Raw genomic sequence first — 22,579 nt, forward strand, 5'->3', positions numbered from 1 at the left:
TGAACATACTCCTAGTAAATCTGCTGAGTTTTCTAGAGGTGTATAGTGAGGAGTAGATAAAAGTCAGAGAGTAAGTTTTCTGTTCCCAGCTTGGCCACTGTGCAACTCCTATTTGACTTCAAGGAAGACCCTTAATTCTCTCTGTGTTCCTACTCCATTTCCCACCTTTTGTTTCTGCACCATAGAGATAGAGGAGGCTTTTCTTGGGTCAGTCCTTTGGAACCTTTTGCTTTTCAAGGGAATTGGTAGCAAAGAAAATATATATTTGGTACTAAGGAATATCCTGAAAGTATCAGCCCTGCAATCACTGCAGCTTGGATATATGCAATTTTCTAACCTTTAAAGCCATTTCAAAACCTGTGATCACTCATGCCAGGCTACAGTTAACTAGAGAGATTTTTTAGATTCATTGGGTTCTTCAGCATCATAGCTGAGGCTAACATCAAGTAATACTGATAACATTGAAATTAGTGAGCTACACACACGTGAAGAGCCTGAATGTTAAAATGAATACATAAAATAGGTTCCTTTTACTGTAAAGTCGTTGAGGATGATTTTTTTCTTTCTTATTTTCTGGGATACACGCACAGTGTGGTGTTTCATCATTATCAATATCATATTGTATTCAACATGGAACTGAGAATGACAACAGAATGGTTTGCACTGAGAAAAAGATAGACAAACTATACTGCACAGTCTATGTGTTTTTCTCATTGCTAGATCTCTTCATAAGTGCATGGAATATCTTCTTAGCTCATTTATTTATTTATTTATTTAAATAATGTATTTATTATGTAACTAGCTATTTTTTGGTCAAACAACGAGGCTGTCATTTTGTAGAAATGTTGAAGGGGGAAAGGAGGGACGGTAAACATCCAACCAATATTAGCTCTGAAGTGCTAGGTAATTGTACAGGGCCCTGGGCAAAAACAAAACATAGATGTGCAGTAGTCATAGCACATCTTGTCTTAACTTGTCTTTGTTAGTCTAAGTGAAAAGGTTAATGCTGTTCAATTCCCTCAACACAGAATGAGGCACTGTGGCACCTTTGAAATCCAAACTTACCTACAGTGCAACTGATGTGATTCCTGAGAGAATCACATTATGTACAAGTTTGTATACTAATATGAATGCTGATTAAACACGTGCTGGTGTATCATATATTAAAAAAAAATAAAATAAATAAAAAAAAAAATAAAAGAAGCCAAACAGATTGCTTTTAGTATGCTCATCACAGGGTAAAGCTTTGTTGCTGTCTACCAGCAGCATATGGTAAGGTCTTAGCCATCTACTAGCTATAAGGGTTTAATCTCACTAGCCAAGACAGATAATACCAAGGATGGAGCCCTGCAAGAGTTTTGAATAGCATGTATGGCATTCTAAGGAAAAAAACTGCCTTTAAAACAGAATAATTGATGGTTACTTAAATTCAGTGCCAATTAAAAATGTCAGAGGCTGCTTTTTGTCTGCCTTGCACTTTGTGTAGTCACTTAAATTCAGAACAAAGTGTGTGCCACAAATCTGCCAAATTGTCCATGTTTGGCACAAACCTGGCAAAGCTATACATGGTGACACAGGTGTAAGTAAAGGAAGTAGCAGATCCTCAATTTTTAGGGCCACATCTTCATCAAGAAAAATGCCATTCAGTTCACCTTAGATTACCTAAACCATAAATCAAAAGCCCCAGTATAAAAGTGTAACAAATACTAGTACTGACTATCTGTTATTTCTTTATGAATCTCTGACTATTCCTATTCCTTTCCCATTGTTTTTTTGTGTTTTGCTTTTTTGCTCATTTGGTTGTTTTTTTCCTAACTAAGTGCTTTTGACCATTCTATGCTTTTGTGTCAGCACCAAATAACTCTTTATAATGTCAATATACTTACCTCAGGAAATACACAGCTAATAAGGATGTAATCTCTCCTGTACACTATTAGTAAGGATGGAATATTGGGGTTTATTAATTAGAAGGCAGTTTAAAGGGATGGAATATTGGGGTTTATTAATTAGAGGGCAATCTAAAGGGTTAAGAATCGCCATCTTGGAGTTGCCAGCATATCAAACCATTGCAATGCTGCAGACTTAAAACTTCACACTTGAATAGTGATTTTTAGCAACTGCTGACTCCAATAATGAAGTTCTACCCAGAGACATTTCCTTAGATCTTCTATTAGTTTATCAGAATTTGATCCCAACAAGGAATCCTCATATGAGAAATGTGAATAAGAAGTCAAAATGAGAATACACCATGGTATCACTGTTACTGACTACGGAGCTTAAAGTATGGCAGCAGCCACAGGCATACCTAGCTTGCATAGGATGAATATGACACTGAATCTGCATAATGCTTCTGGCTCCATTCCCAAAACTACCCTCTGTGCTAGCTCATGCAGGGCTGCCAAAGGATTAATCCATGAAGCACAGACAATACAGAGTGTCCCTGTTCTTCTGCTCCTGTGGTGATGCCTCCCTTAGTGCATCATGAGGTCACGCAGGCTCCAGACTGAGGTTTTCTTCTACCACCTATAACTAAAAATCCCTTATTCTTGTCATTCAGTCTCTGAGCTTGATTTCAGAGGATTTCAGTTTTCAACATCTGAAAACATGGATATGCCAAGAAGCAGACCCAAAGCTGCAGGTATCTTTCTTTATTGCTACGGATTAAAAGAGATTAAAGATTTTCTGGTATACCAGCAGTACATATAGTCTACTACCATCAGTCTCCAAAATAAAATCAATTATTTCAAGATTCTTCATCACCAGATTTAGAACTGGGAGTCAGATTTCCAGAAATTATTTCAGGTAGTGGAATCACACTCAATTTATTCAGACCAAAGTTATCTGGAATTGAGCACTTAAAACAGGAATATAAAAAAGAAGAAAAAACCACTCCACCCACACATCCAAAATCTACAGAAAGTGAACACTTAAAAAAACATATTTATTTTCATTCTATCTTTGATTACATTACCCCTACATTTTATCTCAAAGCCTCTTATTATTAGCAAAACTATGAGTCACACTCACATTATTTTAATCAAAAAGCAAAAGGTTTAAAATACTCCCACTCTCTTTGTCTCTCAGCAAGCAAAAGATGAATCAAAGTCTCCTCCACAGCAGTGGTCCATCCTACTTTATTTTAATGCTCTCTTTTCACCTTTCCCTGGCCACAGTAGTTCTTCTGGTACAGATGGAACCCATCCCTACAGACCTGCCTAAATGCCTCTGAGATTTACCCTACTCCAGGAGAGAAAGGGACCAAACTACTAAGGAAAGACATGCCATATGCATACTACCTCTAAGCCAAATTCTTGTCCTCATTTGTATGAGTAGGCAGAAAAAGCAGTGTGACTAATGTTTATGAACGCAGGTGTTCATAGGTAAAGCAGACCTGGCTCGTTTTTGTGTCCAAGCCTTTCATTTTTACATACAATTAGGAAAAAAATTGTCATGTAACAACAGAAATAAAGTCGTATTTACATCAAACTAAAAAAAACCCAAAACCAACGCCCCCATAAAAAATAAAAAAAAACATGTTTACAGACACTTCAGGGAACATGTTAGAAGCACCTTTCAGCCTCCTACCTTCTTTGCTCAAAGAGCAGATCTGTCCTCCTGTTTGCTGTTGACACCTTTCTAAAACAACTTTAATTTCTCTTGCTATTCAATACATGTCAGAGCACTTGACAACACTCACAATCTCTATTAATCAAAGCCTTCGTAGCTGCCGCAGCCTGAGCAAGAGTATAATCCTTAAGATTCAGGGCCTCCTCAAAAGGAAAAAAAAGTATGGAGGTAGTTTGCCTGACAACAGGGTAAACAGATTATTGTGTTATTGCTGGCTGATTGCCGGAGTTATTTTGGAGCTCCATAATTCGTTTAAAGAGATTTTTGACATTTATGAAATGACTTCTATAATCAACTGACAGTGCAATATCCTATAATTGTTCAATTAAAAATGACTACTAGTGCATTCATTTATTAGTAGAATCAGATAATTGTCTTGCCACTAAAGAGTACTTCACACTTTGCACATCAAATGAAAATGTTTGAGTATAAATCTGTGGCACAGCAGCCAAAGTCCTGGGGATTTTTCAAGTGAAGGTGTAATTATTACAGGCCTCTGAAGTAAATATGGTTTCATGTGATAATCTTTAAATGGATTGCATGTGTCTTACAAGACACGCTGCTGCATAAACTGTCACATCTGGTGAGATGGACACAAACGGGTTTTCAGTGACAGGTGAGAATCCGGTGACTTAAAACATGATCAGCTTAAAAATTGGCATCTAAATCAAGGAACTGATCTTACATCCCTCTGGCCCTCCTGTTCTTAGGGAGCACTGTTTTACTGGAGGAAGGCAGCAGAGAGTGGGTGCACAGCTAAACCAGTTTTGCATGGTTTGAACTGGAATATGAAAGCATAAGCCCGACAGCCCCAGTCACAAACATGTACCCATACCCTCTGCTCCTGAGACATATGAACATCTTCATGAAATATCTAGTGATTTTTAGACATATTTGAAGTCTGCTTGAGGTCACTTATCAACTTGAAGCAGTTTCAGAATACAGACTTTCTCTTTAAAATTGAACATTTGCTCTTGTATTATCCAAACTATCTGCTAAGCCAAAATCAAAAATCAATTTTTATTAAATCATAAAAAAAGCTCTGCACATCAATCAGGTAGAGATCACATGGAAAACCATGTAGGTGAATCACTGAAAGACAAGCAACAGCAGCAAACCCTTCACAAACATAATGATATAATTTTTTAATTTTCTCTCTGTTTGTAAGGACATCCTTCTAGAATTCTTGGCTTAAATTCACAATTTATGCTCAGATAATAATAATTAAAGAAATCCAGTGCATAGTCACCAGATGGAAGATAACACTTAATTTGTGGCTGCTACATTATAATATTTAATAATGTCATTTTAGAGTCTCAGCTGAGCTTAAGCCCTGTTCCCCTCTCTCATCCCTCCCCCACTGCACACCAATTTGATGGGACATTATAATTTGTCTTCACCTCACACATGAGCTTTTCTGCATTGCCTTTCCTCCAATGATCTTCAAAAGCTTTAACAAACCAATAATTAACAACTTCTTGTATCATAGCTTAGCGAAGTATTACTTTCTCTGTGTTATGCAGGGAGAAAACTGTAAAGCAGGGGGATTACTGCCAAATTTTTCACTAGCAGTTCCAGGATTAGGGGGAGAGTAGCTGGCTTCCATCTAGAGAGCCTCAACTGGGGAGTATCTGGAGAGCACCTTGCTTTGCAGCGTGGTGCCAATTAAAACCAAGGGGAGGATGTAGCTGTGTAGAAGTGAGAGAGCATCAGGCATCAGCTGGGCACCCCCTCCCTCATCAGACCTTTAGGAGAGGGATGGTGCTAACGGGGCACACTGGAGCTCTGTGGCAAAGCCCACACCAACCCTGCTTCTTCTCCCCTTCTCTGATGTAATCACAAGCCCATCCCTCCTCCTACTTAGGAAAAAAAAAAAAAAAAAAGAAAATTAAAATCAATGTGTCCTCATATCAGATCAGCTTCCCTACAAAGCTTTGCAAATGACCTATCAAGGATACGCTGCTTCATTGACTGCATTTTCTCCCCTTCTCCTCCACGTACACAGGTTCCTTTTTGTTCCTTGTTGTTGTTTCAAACCCATTTTTCTGCCTGTTGCACGGATTTTAGGAAGACTTTTGATAAAGACAGTCCTGGCAGCCGGATGATAAATATTATTTTCTTAACCTGCCTAGCTCTGTCAGCCACCTGCAACTGCAGCCTGCCACGCGTTGGAAGCAGCTCATTAACTTTCCCACAGCTTCCCAGGAGTTTTCCTTGTTTTCTTTCACCTTGGGTGTGGGCTGCCTTCTCCGTGAACAGTTAACTACCCGAGCAGGCCGAGCGGGCTTTGGCACTGCAAGCGTAGCACGCTTCAGGCAGCCTCCCTGCTAAGGCTCAAAATCTCTCTTAAACACATTAAGCAGCCCATTTTGGATTGATAGTGCAGTAATTATTCTGCTTCACCCTAAAAACCATCCTGGGGTAATTGGCGCAGAGGAAAATTACCCAGAGTCCTCTGCCACCTGGTAGTTAAGGAACGAATCCAGGGAAAGATAAGTGAAGCAGGGAAAAAATCGGCACTTATTTGATTTTAATCTCACCACTTTGCAAGCATTTAAATTGCCTTAATCAGGTGGCTGGCTCCCAGCCTAGCTGGTAATCTGTTATCAAATTTGAAACTAGATTTTTTAAAATGTCAGTGTAGGCTGAGAATTGAAGTCTATTAACAGTTATGAGCCTCCCTCCTAAACTTCCATAATCTATGTATTAATGATCCCTTTTACAAAGCTGTCAAATATTACTTTATTATAACTATATATTAGTAACGTCAGTGTAAAAGCAGGATTTAATTATTTATTTTTTTAAGATAGAGGGGGGAAAAGCCAAACTCCATACACATACACAATGGCAACATTCTTAACACTGAAACCTGATTTTTTGAGGCAATAACTTGAGTGTATGGAATAACCTTGATAAATGTAATTGAATTTTCCTCTGATAAGATTAACTAGTGGTAATTGTGAATGGGGAAGGTCTGACCCACTACAAATGAGATGTATGATGAGCTGAAAATAATCAATTTTTTTCTCTCTCTTTCTCATCTACTCCCCTTCCCAATCCACGCAATAAAAAATAAAATTAAAAAAAAACAAAAAAAACAAAAAAAACAAAAAACCAAAAAGACCAATCCTGAAATAGTAATTTTGGGCCTGGCAGGATGAAGCCTTTATGCTTGAAATGTTTTTGTATGTGCTGATTATCTGCTATCTTCTCAGTGTGCCTAATTGTGCTGAGCTCAGTTTAAAATGAGATCAACACATTTAAACCCCAGAAGGCTTAATTAAGGGAGGGACTTAATGCTTTACAAAAAAGGGGAATTTACGTCTTTTGAGAAATGTAGTATAAATTCTACCTGCAACTTCCTTGACTAGAGTGCTCCAAAATTTTGTAGTTTATTGAATTGCTTTCAAAAGCAAACACAAAAGACAGAACTTTAGAACTCATAATTGCTGGTAGTGGTTGAGAGCTGCAATTTTTGGTTTTTTCATGCTTACTACCTCTTGCTTTTTGTTTCCACATGCTCTTGTTTCAAGCTGTCCTGATCAAGCAGGCAAGAATGCAATATGCAAAACAGGCTTGAAAAATCCAGCATTTAAACTCTTTAAAAGCACAGAGCAACCGTGTGCTTTTTGGAGTCGAAGATGCCTCTCCCACTGCATGGAAAACACACATGCAAATCCAGACAAAGCTTGCATTTGTTTCTATTAAGTAGAAAAACTATTGCAGTAGAAATTAAAAAAGGGTGAGGAGGAGGGTTACTTCTTTTTAGTTATGTGATAAAAGTCAATTGAGTATTCTTTGAAAATAATGCTACCGTTCATCTTTTTTCTTCCTCCCTCATTATCCTATAACTCTGACCATTGAACTTTAGTGCTGTAGATCAGGCTAAAACACCACTGACAACTGGGTATTCATATTCTTTTCATTGAATCCTGTGTAAATTCTGTGAAAGACTCTTCAGAAACATAAAATATACCGACAATGAAATTAATCACAGAGTACAAAAGAAAAGCAGCTGGCATCCAACTACTGAATAATGCAAAACGTGCAGATTTAAATTACATGTCACAGTTAATGTATACAATATATCTATATCTACATGCACACACAAAGTTGTGTTATAATCAGTAAATAATTTTGCACTGCCTACGAAGTCTTTTAATTCAGAAACAGTATATACTGAAATTGCATCAAAATTAAATACAAGATGAGTTGATCATTATTAATATTACTGCTGTAAATACCAGAAGGAATTAAGCTCAATAGGAAATGGTTACCACTTAAAAGGAGAGTTGTTAAAAAAAAAATAGCAAAAAAAAAAAAAGAAGCTTCCATACAGAAGGAAGTTGTTAGTGCAACCAGTAAAAATCCATGTCAATATCACTACATATTCTAACTCTCTAATTAGTCAACAGAATCAAATACAACAAAGAAAAAAAGTTAAGTTTGCTTAATTTATGTGCTCATTAGAACATGGATTATTTATAAATAAACTACCTGAAAAACTGTAGGAGAAAATTGCTGGTGAAGTCACTATTTTCATGCAAAATTGTGTGTTGTCCTGGGACCAGCATGATTTTTCTTTCATCCAAATCAAATAGTAATAGACTTAAAGAGAAGTATGGAGTCTGTAACTACTTTCCTTGAATTCTGAAGTTTGCTGGCTTTGAGCTGCACAGCTATCTCTGCTTGAGAGCAAATAAACCCAGAGTACTTTATTTCTCACTTTTTGACAGCCTTTATTATTTCATTTATCTGCTATTCATAGTGAGATGTAAACATCTTACTTCCCAGTGTGATCCTCATATCAACAGTGGGTCAGTTTAAAATATTGGGAATCAATACATTATAAAACATCATCCAGTATCCTGTAAAAAGGCAGAGCAAGAGCAAATTCATTGAATGCCAAATAAAAAAATAAACAAAAAATGACAGATAAAAAAACATATCAAGATCATAAATAAAAATACAAGGAATTAGAAAGATATATTTCTAAAACAATTATTTGACAGGGAAGATGTCTCTACACTAAATGCTAAGCCACCTGGAGTGACAAATTTCATATAGGCACAGAGAAAATAGCTAGTTTTAAAACGAATCTCTTAATTTAATAGAGAACTTGTATGGTAACAGTGTTCATTGCTATTACGAGAGTGGTGAGAATGTCTAATATGGCTAGAAAAAAAGCCTGATTCAGATTCAGATTGGTTTTTAATTTTAATTCATTGGACTAGACATTTCAGACTGACTGTGTAGTGGTGGGGGACAGCATTCACATCTTAGGCAAACAAACAGGCATCGTGGGCATCTTGTAACACAAGCTTGACGCAAATGAACCAGCCCTCCTGCTGCTCTTTCCCCTTCACAGTCCCCAGTCTAGTCAATGATAAGCCTATAAGCAGAACTGATCTAAAAACATATTTTTTAACAGAACTACTACTCAATGCAAAAAAAAAAAAAAAAAAAAAAAAAAAGTAATTTTATTGGAAGAAAAAAGACAAGAAAGTGCTAGTTCAGAATACTGTTTGTTTGTAAACTAGAGAAGTCCATACTGATCATTTCAACACCATGATTAATTTCCTAGGGATAAAATATTTTGTTTAGACATCATAATTTTGATTATTTGAGGTAATTTCACATTATGCCAAAACACACTGATGACACAGGACCTATTTAATGAGGTTCTATGAGATAAATACATTTATGTGTTGCATATCATATGGTAATGTTTTGCTGTGAGCAAAATTAACTGATCAGAAATTACCCACATTAAATTAGGGACTACAACTTTACATTTTAAGAACTTAATTCAGGAGAAGATTTTATTTTTTGGTTAAAAATCTGAAATGTATTAGTTTCTTACCAAACATAGAGGCTTTTCCTGAATAGCCATGCCTCCAAATATATGTTTTCCTAATTCATAACTATCAAATTTTAAAGCATGGAGATAAAATAGGTTAAACAAAAAATGTTTCCTGAAGTTTTGAAAACTTGAGGGATTTGCAGAAAGGAAGAAAACAGATAAGGAGGAAGAAAGGAGAAGGAAAGATGAAAAGAGATCAGTTGGAATCCATAGGTTTGGGTTAGATCTTTATCCCCCTTACAGAGTATAAAACAGCATTTTCTTGTGACCTTCCCTACCATAAACTCTATTGGCTTCACAGATCAGTAATTTCTGTTGCATTATATCAAAGCAAACAAAGTATACCAAAATATTAACTCATCTCCCTTACTTTTACAATATTTCCATGAAATACTAGTATTCTGCATTGTTCCGCTCAGCCTCAAACATTTGGTTATAACCTTTTATAAGATGTCAATAACCTTTTGTTTGTTTATTTGTGAAAATTTTTCTTACACATGAAGACTTTTTCAGTGTCAACTTCTTTTTTTAAATTAAAAAATACACCCCTTCCAAAATTAGACCTTGGAGCAAAAGAATTAAAATGTTTTAAAATCTTTTTATTCTCCCAAATTTTACATCCCAGTTTTTCAGATCATATTCATAATTGAATATACCTTTGCAGCATTCATTTCCTCCCTCATAATTATTCTGCCAGCTATTTTTACTTTGCCAGCTATTTTTGCAAATAAACTATTAATCACATATATTGTCCAACACTTTCTATATCCATCCTATGATTTCATGGGAACACAGGTCCCAGAAATTTATCATCATCCACTACTCGTGGCCTTTCTGAAGAGCCACACACACACCCAACCTGACAGGCAGAAAGTACCATAAAGACAAAGGCAGAGGGAGTGGCTAACTGGTAAGCTGGAAATACAGACACCCAATGGAGACAAACCAACAATGATAATACTGAAAATGCAGAATATCCTTCACTGAAACTGATCCCCGACAACTCTTCTCTCATCACTTTTTTTTTGTAAGTTGGCAGAAAACAGCTGCTCATTAATTGTGTCGCCTTTAGACCCTCGTTTATTTGGTTACTATCACTTTCTGCAACACCTTCTCCTCCACTCAGAAGTCCTTGCACAGAGCCCAAGCTCAGTTCAGCCATGTTCCATATGGGTTCTCATGTGCTCATTGTACTTAAATATGCAGTCTACAATGAAAAATTTACAGAAGTCAAGGATAGGACTTAAACTTAGGTCTTCAGCCATGTTTTCTGTGGGCTTTGCATGCACCCAGGGTCACATAGCCCTTCTGTCCCTGTCTGTCTTAAGATCATTGTCCCTCCCAGAAGCCATGAAGCAAAGAACCTGCTTTTTCCTGCTTGTCCTATTCCTACCTGCTCTGCAGTGCTGTAGAATGGAGGGGAAATGTGGGGAGGTGAAGGGAGGAGCAATCTGCTGGGGTTCTCCTTCATTCTGTGCCACAAAAACACCTTGGAAGCATCCTGCGTTTCTTCAGTTACAGTAGACCTTTCTGGTTTGATTCCTTCTCTCATCTACTCTGACAGTTTTGGTGTTGGGCTCTTTTCAGAGAAGGGGAGAAGAAGGGGTTGAAGACAGGGAGCCTGGTAACATCTTGAGTCAAACACTGGAATATCACTGTAGTCCTGTGTTCTTGTAGCATGCCCACTGTGCATTGGTGTCCTCTAAAGCCCCCCATCTCACTTACTTCCATTCTTAATATGGCATCTCTTTTACACAGGAGATTTAAACTTGATACCAACTGGCTTCTAATCACACAAACACAAAATAAATTCATGTTCTGGTGACTTTTTAAAGATATTTTTGAAAATAACAATAAACACTATCCTGTTAAAACAGTTGTCCTTGAAATTCCACTGGCAGAGAGGTGTTACTTGCTGGTCACTGTCTGAGGAGTCACTTTCTCTGAGGTGTCGACCCTGCTCAGGTTTGACTTGAGAAGTCACAGATAGCAAAGCAGCAGCTCCACCACTTGAAATAGGAAAGGATCTTTCTTGAGAGACAAAAATGATAACAATGAGATAATCTTTCAGGTTTCCTGACACTAGAGGGCAAGCCCATTTTAGGTAACACTATACTTGATGAAGAGTCCTAAAATATATTTCCTTAATAGTGAATAAACTGTGCCAACTCCCAGTCACTCCTCTGGCTTCTGAGGTTGAACAGCTCTGCTCAAGTTGATAAAACTGAGAGAACTGAAGAGGGCAGACACCAAACCCTAGACCACAAGGAGGTATTCTCACTGCCAATAAGGAAGATGTTGGACAGTGATGGATAATGATCAGCTCCAATTTTAAGGACACTTTCCTTATCCTTCCAGATTTTTTGTGTTTTATTTTAACATCCTAGACTTCTCATAGTTCTTTTAAGCATATTGAGTGCCTAGTAGTCAGGAAGATAGATACATTATGGAGAGATGTGAAGAATGCTTAAGGAAATACTGTCCCTCAAATTAGCACCTCATGTAACCATTTCTACACACAATAAGAAAAGAGGAAAGCAATGTTTAAATCACATCTCTTGCTGCTTTAGAGACTCCTCCTTTCTACCTTCCTCTTTACTGAAATTCAGACACCACAGATCATTAAGCCAGACTTTGAAAGATAATAAAGCTTATAGATTTCTCTGAGGTTAACATTACCTTAAGAAAAGACAATGGTCTTGTGGTTAAGCCACAAACTCAGTGTCAGGGGACCTTGGTTACAATTCATTACACATACAGACTTTGGCAAGCTGTATTACTTATCTGGTCTTAACCACATTTCAAAGATGAGGGTCAACTAAGTTTGCTACTGGGCTAATCAAGGGATAAAATAGATTCTATACTTTCTGCAGGGATCAGACTCCTTGGGATGGAGTGTTTGCCACCATCCCAGAGAAATGAACTTTTGGTGATTGTCAGAGATGAAAAAAAAAAATCATAAATCAGCTTCCTTCGGATGAAATTGTAAATTAATATCATAACAAACACTGAAAGAATTCAGAATGGGCATATAAAATCAACCATCTATACTTAAATTTTAAACTAAATTGCACCATTTGTCCAAAGATATACAGGCATTCAGATATTTCTTTTGAAAAGATTTAGACCTCAGAACCCTGCTTTTAAGGTGCCTGTTCTGATAAACACAGTCAGAAACTTGGGGTTGAACCCAAGTGCCTAAACTTGGTTTTAGCACTATTTAAGTCACCCTAAAGCCTCCTATGAATGCCTTTGAATGCCAGGCAGGAAGAGCACAGGTCTCAAGGTTGTGCTAGGGCACATGCCATATATATGCAGATGTCTTTTATGGTCTGTAGCACCTGCAATAGCATTAGATATTTGTGGTTAGACACCTGAACCTCCCACAGTTACTTCCCAAACAGAAGCACTTGTAAAATGCATAGACATGAAAGATTCCTAGATTTATTCAGGCTATGAATCAGGACAAAATTCACACCTAAAGTTGTGGATATTGACTTCAGCTAAATTATGCAGATTTGTATATTATACATTAATATGCATTTCTTGTGTGAAAAAAATTAAAAATGATAATACAGAATAGCTAGGTTTTGTACAATAACATTCATAAAACTTGTGTTCTTTTGAATATAACAACCTCAGTTTCTGTTTGAATATCAAAATTTAACAGCAGAGTGCTGTGGTTGCTCAGACTTTGAAGACTAAAGCAGGTATAGAATAAATGTGTTCAAATACAACTGAGAACAGTGGGAACCAGTTCTCCCTTTCTTCTGAACTGTGCAAACTACACCGAGGAATGTTCAGTTAAGTCTTCCATAATATTTTATCATAAATAATTACAGCTTAACTACACGTGGCAAAATAACTTCCAAAGAATATTTATAAAGAAAAATATCTTCTTTTGAAAAATTTCAAAAACTCCAGCATTATGCCACACACTTCTTAATATTTTTTAGAAAAATGTAGGGATTTTGTGACATGAAGACTTCAAGTATATGAAATGTAACACAAATTATTGCTCAAATTTCCTCATTTGCAAAAAACTTTACTTACAACAGAATTCTTTTTGACCAGTATCAAATATTTTGAATCTGGCAACACTTCTGGCAGGGAATATTTCAGACTGATGCATTTTAAAATTATAGTAATGCTGTCATATCTGTGACAAGATTTGCAGCAAGGATTGATCAATTTGTCAACAGCTTTGTTGGGAGAATATTTTTTCTATTTCAATACAATGTCCTCCAACTTTGTCACTCCATTCAAGAAAACATATCACCCTTGCTTGTAAAGCTTGTAGAGCAGTTTCAAATAAAATAAATAATAAAAAAAATCAGACTCTTACAAAGACCAGATGAATAAAGCTTCCATATACTAGTGGATGGAATGTCACGATAATTTGTGCATTCTGGATGAATAATCACACTCTCTATCTCTTTTATTTAGTATAATCCCTCTCTTTTATCATGCTATGTATTGCTGCTGTTTAGAAATATTAATTCAGTGTAATGTCTCATCCAGAAAGCCATTTCCAATAAGCAATGTCTTGTCCCTGTATACACATGGTCAATATGATGTTTTTGGACTATTAAAGATCTTCTGCTACTGAAGTAGTGTATTAGTACATAATGTATAAACAGTTACTGCAAGTTATTAAAGTAAAGAAAAAACCTCTGTCTGAATTTACCAATTTTATGTTACTCTCCTCTGTCTTTTTTATCTAGAGAACAATTTGTTCAAGGTAAACCATACACTCATTTAAAGGTAGAAAACTGGTAGCCATTCATTGCTTGCTAAATCACCGACACGTCTGAGAAAAAATTTACCCCAGAAACATTGCAGGAAGAAGAAATCTGCGTGCATAAGTATTGAACTAATACTGGACACTGACTTTCTCTACATTCTCCATCGTCATCTATGTCTTTGTGCAAAGTAGATTGCCTGGCAAAAAAAAAGAACTTGGTTGGTTTGTCATAGGATTTATATGATTCAGATGTATTTCTGGGGAATGAATTAATATGTATATAAAAGGGGGATTATATTGCTGGACTCCAGATATCCTTGAGAGGGTGGAGTATAATAGAAAAGAATCATAGTTAGATTGGCAAAAATATGGAAGTATCCTACTACTGGAGATAAATAATTACTTTTAACAAAATGTCAAATAAACCATGCTCAAAGTTCCTTGAGACAGATTCTATTTGAAGCCCAAAGCTGATTGCATGTAGAATCTCAAAAACAAAGTCTTGAGATTTTTAAGGTATTTTTTGAAAAGAAAAGCATCTATCAGAAATTAAACTTGACATGCTGTAGGTGGTCTACTTGATCTATGACCAAAAGTTAAAACCACTTTTTTCTTAAGCACTTTTTAATTTGTGCTTAAGACTTTACTTTTTGCCTTCATTAGAAACTTAACTTGCTGTGAATAACAGTTTTCCTTGCTAACTCTTCATGTGTTATGATATCCTGAGGTATAGCTCTCTTTTGTTCAAGTTCAAAGCAATGAGTGATTTAAATATGCAGCCACACCAGCAACTGAAAGATGATGGTCAGTCTGTCTTCTGCATCACTCTTGCCGTCTTTTTGTGACCTGCTTGCTCAGAATTCATCTAACTTAATACCACAGCAGTGCACATGCTGAACCCAAAACTACTTGTAATGCCAACCTTGACATGGCAGCAGTAAAAGTACCTGGAAGGCAGCCCATTTTTTTGTTGAGCTAGATATGAGCTAGGTGAAAGCAAGCATGCAACTTCAGTGTTCCTTTAGAGAAAATTCACAAAGTAGGTCAGAAACTGTTGGTCAACGAGACCACCAATAGGGATGTGCTTTAGTGAAGAAAGAGGAGAACCTGAGAGGCACTTCATTTACTTGTGAAGCAGATCTCTTTAGATGCTCCATGCCTTTTCCTTTACTTTGTAAATGCTTATTTTTTGTTGAAAGCCAGACGTGCAACATGGAGAGGTCATAGTGAGCCTTGGTCAGCTTTCATTAAAATAATCATTGCAAGACAGATTTGCAATCCTCTACACAACTGTAAAAAACCAGACAACCAAAAAACCCACAAAGTACAAATAAACCTTAAAAAAAAAAAAAAGGTATAATCCATGTAATAAGTAGTCACACTACAAAGACAAAAACAAACATATGAAAATTAAATCAAATTTGCGTGACAAGAAGACCTGCCCACATTGTACACAAGTCCTTTCATTCATACTTCCTTTATACATATAGATTGCAACTTTTTATACTGTAATAGATATGTTATAGCTGACAATTGAACCACATTTTAGACTACAATTACACTTGACCAAATCCTATTTCAAATTAATGTGCATTGGCTCTTATTGAGTTTAAGCATTCAAAATGCCTTTGGCAGCCACAGACTTCTAAAGAAAATGAGATACCCAGCTTCTCCTAAAAGGTCACCTTTTTTACTACCTAAACATGTCTGTATTTGTCTGTTTCTGGGTATAAATCAGAAACTAAAAAAAATAAAAAATAAAAAATAAAAAAAAAAAAAATTGTCACTCACAATATATTATACTGTTTGAAACACAGTTCCATAGTTGGGATAATGTGTAATATATTAAACATCAATACTAACTGAGCTCCTTTCCAAAAATCACACTCTGAAAGAAGTGTTTAGCAATAAGGTTATGATATTTTTCATCAAAATAGTGTTTCAGAGGCACAAGTTACTGTATCCCTTGAAATCATATTTCTGAACTGCAACATTTCCTACATTCTGTGGGTAAAGTTTTTCATTCTCATTCTCTGATTTGGGGAACTAGTCTCAGGAAAAATAAGGAGCATCTTCCTTAATCGAGGTCATACCAAAAAAGCTTGTGAAAGAGACTTATGAAGATCAGTTTTCAGCTTTCAATCAAGTTTCTATGCTTCCTTCTATATTAATATTTCACTTATTCCTTTAAAGCATTACCAAATAGAAGCATTAAGATCATCACTGATATAAAAAGAGTCAGAAAATTCTTGGGTTTACTCCACCTACAGAGATAGTGGGTAATTCTTTTCTGAGGCACTAGAAGGGAGGAATTGCAATTCTCTATATTAAAAGACATAATGTTATATGTAATAATATTAAGGTATCGTCAAGTACATATTAGACTTTAGCTGCAGAAGCAGCTTTTGCAATTCCTTTCTATTGTGATTGCCAGCTTTATTTTCTTATGCCTGGGCAAAAGGCTGCATCTTTGGGAAATTTACAATTATGCACTATTTATTGAGACAGTTCCAATTCCTTTTTTATTTGTTTTCCAAAAGTACTTATTTTTTACCTCTGCTGACCAGTGCAAAACCAGGCCCACTAATGTTTATAAAATACCACATTATTGTTAGATATCGAATCCAAATGCAAGCACTGCAGCTTCTAACAGATAGAAGCTTGATGGAATCTGCCTGGAGATTGCAGTTGTCCAGATTGTCTCAGTACCTACTCTGGTAATAGCCCCTGACACAGAAGACAAAGATCAGCATTTTCTAAAACTTCCTGAAGCTTTTATATCCTAAAAGGAACATAAAGATATCTCTCTTGTCTCTAATTTTCAAGTTATTATGAGCTTGATAATTACAAACTCAGAGAAAATCCAGGCAGTTACTTATTAACATTTAAGTCAGTGATTGGCTGCATAGATTGAAAAAGAGAGGATGAATAGCACTGAGTCAATTAATTTTTATTTTTTTAGCAGCACCTTGATCTAATGTTTTATCTAGTGTGCTAATAGGACACTAAGTGATCAAGAAGGCTGAAGTTACTCTGGCAAATGTAGGGAACTGATCCTTCATAGCTCTTCAGCAATGTAGTCAAATACCTATTATCTCTTGATCTTGCCTGAAACTTTTTGTTAGTAAATCTCAAAAGGTTTTATTGAAATGGTAAACACTGACACTCCTATGTTGCACAGACACCCATGAAAAACAGTTTAAAAATTGGCTGGTATGTGGCAGGTCTGGGAGTACAACCAAGATCCTCCCACACCACAGAGCAGCACTCTGCCCATTGGTAAAGCTGCTTCCAAAACACACCATAAGTCTGGGTCAGCAAAGACAGGTCCAGAATAGAAAGACATATGTCTGTATCTCCTGAGCCCTGCCCAGAACAGACATTAAATTCCACTGGGTCTCTGGGTGATGAGAGAGACCACTGGGTCTCTTCCTCGGCAGAGGAAGAGCCAAGCCAGCTACTCCTTTCTTTGGCCCTAGCTAGGGTAGAAGCAGTGACTGGTGCTACACCACTATTAATGGGGAATTAAGGGAAAAGATTTCCTTCCTGCAGAATTTCTTCCACTAAACTCAATTACTGCAGCATGGTGTGAGGAAGAAGGGGTGAATTTCCCTCTCATTGCTTAGCTGAAAGCAATTACTCTTCTGACTATGTTAAAAAATAAATTTTCTTCTTGCTTAAAGATTCATAACCCTAAGAGGAAGTTGCTGTGCATGTGCTTTTCTCTTCTCTGTGAACAGCAGACAACAGTCTTCTGTGTAAAACAAGACTTGAGATTTGGTCAAGGTCAGTAAGAGATGTACTGTACCCTAACTTTTTTCTTTCACAGATACATTATTCTATTAGATGAAAATAGTGCCAGGGCTATTCACCCCCTTCTGGCTTTTCTATCTATGTGTGAGTATCTTTGAGAAGTGGGATTAGAGAGAAACCTGCAGGCATATTAATAAATAAACTTCACATGCTGTTAGATATTAAGTAAACATACCGCTAAATATTTCTCTAGGGGGCTGTGATCTCATAACCCATGGACTTCTAATTTGGTTACCTGTGACATGTGGTTCTTACCCTCAGGGTTCTACAACGAATTAATTCTAAAGTACTTTTTAAAATTTAAAGTACTAAGATAGAATAAAATAATCAAACATATGTTCTTAAAAAATCTGGCTCACTTTGCTTCTCAGATTACATGAAGTATTACTATTAAAAAGGAAAAAAAAAAAAACCAAAACAAGATGATACAACTGTCAATCCTCAGTCAGGAGACACACATGGACCTGATATAATTTGAGAGCATAGAACTCATTCTGGAATAAGGATCTGCCTCTATCAGGTAAACTTCCCCACCCAGCAACTGCAGGTCCTCTGTTGTTAAAAGAAAAAGAGCTCCAGTCCAAGAAAACATGTTCATCCATGCAGTCACATTTATAAATGCTTTAAGTCTTTTTCCCACGTTTTCCCATTTATTCCTCACTGTAGCAGATAAAATTTTCTACAGAAAAACAGCTCATGAAAATATATTTGTAGAATTTTTGAAGGTGTTCTTTTCCCCCTTTTTAAGTGAATCTTAAGGTAGCTCTGCTTGACATTGATCAGACAGGTGGATTTACACTGGATATTATTCAGACTATACCTTCCAAAAGTGGGAAAGGATCAGGATCTCCCATGATTTCAAATTTTCCTTCAAGTTTACAAGTGGCTGTGTGGAATTACAAGAAAACTCTTCATCTTGATTGTCCGGGAAAACTGAATATGAGACATCCAAGTCTTGAATTATTACTGAACCCTGATGCTATTGGCAACTCCAAGCTTTCTGGGTTTGCTTTTCCACACAAAGACCTTTCCTGAAAAGTGGTTATATAGTAATGTTAACTGTTTTGATCAGTTTTTCTACATTTCTTCTCTCATTCTCAGTCACCAATAGTTTCTTTCTCTAGTAGAGCAGAAAGGGATAGGAAATGCTCATAACATTAAATGCAATACAAATATGGTTTAAGAAACCCCATACACTTTTGTCTTGGTTTTCAGTAAAGATAATGACTGATGAAGATAATTAACTGCAAAATGCTAAGAAATAAAAAAAAAAAAAAAAAAGTGAGAAGGAGCCAATTAAGTGAGCCCACTGCCTTCAAATAACAAAAAACAAGATCTTAGATACACACATCTGGGGAAAAAAAAACAAAACAAAAAAAAAAACAAGACAAGAAACCAACCAACCGAAAAAACCCCACAACCAAAACCAACAGGAATATAAAAAAAATATATGTGTGGCAGTAAGAGCCTTTAACAATGTTTTTCAATCATGAGGAGGGCACAAGGAAAACAAATATTTTCAGGAAAATTACCTTTGTGCCTCCAGAACTACGACACTCTTCTGCTGACAAAGACAGCATTATAAAACCAGTTTTGAAAAAAAAGTTATAAAACAGGGCACTTGGTCAGAAATCATCTTTTTTACTGCCTCAGAATGAATTTTTAAACTGATCTCAAATTAAATCCAAGCTAAAAGTCACCACACCAAATAAATATTCAGTTTCATTTGCAAAATAATATTCAGTGTTCTTTTGGCTCAATGTATTTGATTTTTATATATTTACTAATGTAATTGAAGAAAGTGAGAAACTTCTCATTCTGAATATTTTATTTATTTTGCCTTTTTTATGAGAGAAGTTGGTCAATGCTTGACATCCCATGAATAATGATTGCTTTGACTTTAAAAGCACTTTTAGAAGAAAGATCTTTAGCAGAAGTGTTTGGACCACCTTTTGAGATGAGAGTAATGTAATACAGCCTGCACTTTTTTTTCTGCAGAAGCTAGGTGATACTCAGTACTACAAATTGCACATGCACCAAGCATTATATTACATTTTTATTCTACTTTGGTGAAGCAAAGTAACTATTATCTCAGTTTTTCACATTGTCAGCTCAGGAAACAGACTTTAGCTGAGATGGTCAACATCACACAGGACAGTCCAGGAATAGAAGCCAAATATCCTGATTAGCCCAACGAATTAACCAAAAGGCTCTCCTGCTCTTTGAGAGAACAAACAGCTGTCTCAAGACAATGGTCCTTTTAATATCAGAAAGATTAAAATTTGGCTGGTTTTCAAGAATTTTTCAAATTTCAGGATTCAGAAAGTAAGACTCCAAAACTTGACATATGTTATATTCAGATCTTTAGCTTCTCTCTTTTTCTTTTTTCTTTTTTTTTTTTTTTTTCCTTTCCTTTCTACCTAGAGTTCAAATCACTGTTTAGATTTGCTTCTGAATTTCCTGTTTCTCAAGATAGACAGTCTTTCCAAGATGGGAGAATTGTGTCATGTATGTCAGTGGCTTATTATTTCCCACCTCAGACTTCTAAGAAGAGTTTAAAATTTCCTTGAAAAAAAAAATAGATGAGATATAAATGTATACATGACAGAATCAATTTTTCTTTTAGCTAAAGGGCATAATATACAGCAGTGTGTCTCAAGCTGCTGAAGGGAAATTATTGGAACATCATTCTACTGCCCTATGAATGGGGACTATCAAAGAGCTTAAAGAAAAGGATAGTTACTAGGGAGAAAGAGTGAGGATGGGAAACAAGTTTAATTGTTGGACTTACCCTTATGCTTCCCTACACAAGAAATCTGGTGCCTAGAAAATTGCACATAGAATCATAGAATTGGCTGGGTTGGAAGGGACCTCAGAGATCATCAAGTCCAACCCTTGAACCACCGTTGCGGTTGCTAGACCATGGCACTGAGTGCCACATCCAGTCTCTTTTTAAATATCTCCAGGGACGGAGAATCCACTACTTCCCTGGGTAGCTCATTCCAATGCCGGATCACTCTCTCGGTAAAGAAATTCTTTCTAATATCCAACCTAAACCTCCCCTGGCACAACTTAAGACCATGCCCTCTTGTCTTGCTGAGAGTTGCCTGGGAAAAGAGGCCGACTCAAGCATCCTTGAATCCAGCAGGAAAACAGCTTATGGAAAATTTGGCACCAAAACATTCCCTCTTTTTCTTGGTAAACTAACTATACTTCGACTCTGAAAAAGGGAAAGAGGAGACTGCACATTAATCTCTTCTCAGTGGGGTGCAGCCTAAACATTCCTGAGCCCTGGAAAGGCAGCTTGGAAGCAGGGAGTCGAAGAGCAGCTTTTTTTTCATCACACACCTCATTTGCAAGTGCTGCCTACAACACCTGGGCAAAGCTCATGGTTCCCAGGGCTGTGGAAGAGTAAGTAGACTGTGGCCAAATGAACATTTTCATTGGTATCACACACACAAGAGCACACTCGTATTTCATTCTGCCTCAGTATTAGCTCTGTGGTGCTGACAAAAGAGGAAAAGCACAGAAGATTTTGGGTTGTAAAGCGTGGGGGCTGTGTGTCTCTGCACACACAGAAAGGAAATATTTTGGGCTGAATCGTGTTACTTTTACTGTAACCTTCCATGAAAACCAGTGGGCTTTGAGGAAGATTTTGAGGACTGGGACAAAGAGGGAAAAGAGGAAAAGTGGAACTTCCCATTTTGCTGTCAGCATAAAAAAATACTTGATTAATTAATTACATTTCTATAGTTCCAAGTGAGGCTGCGGTGTGATAATTGTCATAGCTTGTGAGCTTTTTTGTACTGGACACTTCTCCCTCAGGGAAGAGGCATCCTGTTCATTTTGTACATGTTAGTAAGACAAACTAAATTTATTTCAATATCTTTACAACTATCAATAAAAAGACTTACAAACACCCAGTAGCAGAAGATGACTGCAGAATATTTTCATGTTAAGAAGTATCCAGACCATAAGAAATAATAAGAAACATCTAGACATTTAAGCCTGTAAAAAGAAGGCTGTTCTCAAATTTTGTTAATATTACGTGGAATATATCGTATCGTAGCATAGTGTTAACTGATGGCAGACTTTTGGAGGCCAGCATAAACTGGGCATAAACTGTATAATGTGGAAAAAAAACTTTTCTAGGAAGAGAAAAATTAGCAGAGACTGGTAACAACCATGTAGCAAAAAATAAATACACAAGATTTAGAGGTTTCAACCAGGTGGAGGCTGTGCCTAAAGTAATGGGTGACAATCAGTGTTTTCTACATCACAGTTGCTGTTTAAACAGAGTATCATCATCCACAGCCAGCACTTTGACACAGGTTAGGGGCATGAACCTACCTGCTCTATAAAGAATGTAAAAGAAAATTTTCTTTTCCTCCCCATAATACAAATGAGAAATGACAAAAAAAGAAATTATACTAATAATTTTGGATTTTCTGGATTTATTATCAAAAAACTTTAAAACAGCTTCTCTCTGTGATGAAGGCAAGCAGAGAGGGAGCTGCTGATCTCTTCTTCCT

Source organism: Calypte anna, chromosome 1 (genome assembly GCF_003957555.1).
Source record: "Calypte anna isolate BGI_N300 chromosome 1, bCalAnn1_v1.p, whole genome shotgun sequence".
Classification (NCBI taxonomy): domain Eukaryota; kingdom Metazoa; phylum Chordata; class Aves; order Apodiformes; family Trochilidae; genus Calypte; species Calypte anna.